Source organism: Chinchilla lanigera, unplaced genomic scaffold (genome assembly GCF_000276665.1).
Source record: "Chinchilla lanigera isolate Chin_1 unplaced genomic scaffold, ChiLan1.0 scaffold00002, whole genome shotgun sequence".
NCBI lineage: Eukaryota > Metazoa > Chordata > Mammalia > Rodentia > Chinchillidae > Chinchilla > Chinchilla lanigera.
The window spans coordinates 442,215-442,453 of NW_004955403.1; positions in this window are offsets into that span (position 1 = coordinate 442,215).

Consider the following 239-nt stretch of genomic DNA (forward strand, 5'->3'; position numbering starts at 1 on the left):
GGGCGGGGTCAGGCCGCGGCGCGGACCCGGAAGCCGCAGCGGGAAGAGGGAGGAGGCCGAGGCAGGGAGAGGCGGAGAGCGAGGGCGGTGCCACGCGGGGCCGGTCGCTGTGCCCCAGCCACACCCAGGGCCTGGGGCGGCCGGGACTGGGGCGGGGGTGAGGGCGGAGTGCGCGGATCCCCCAGCTTTTCTCTCCTGCCTGGCACCCCCCACCCCCGCCTATCTCTGCGACTTGCTTT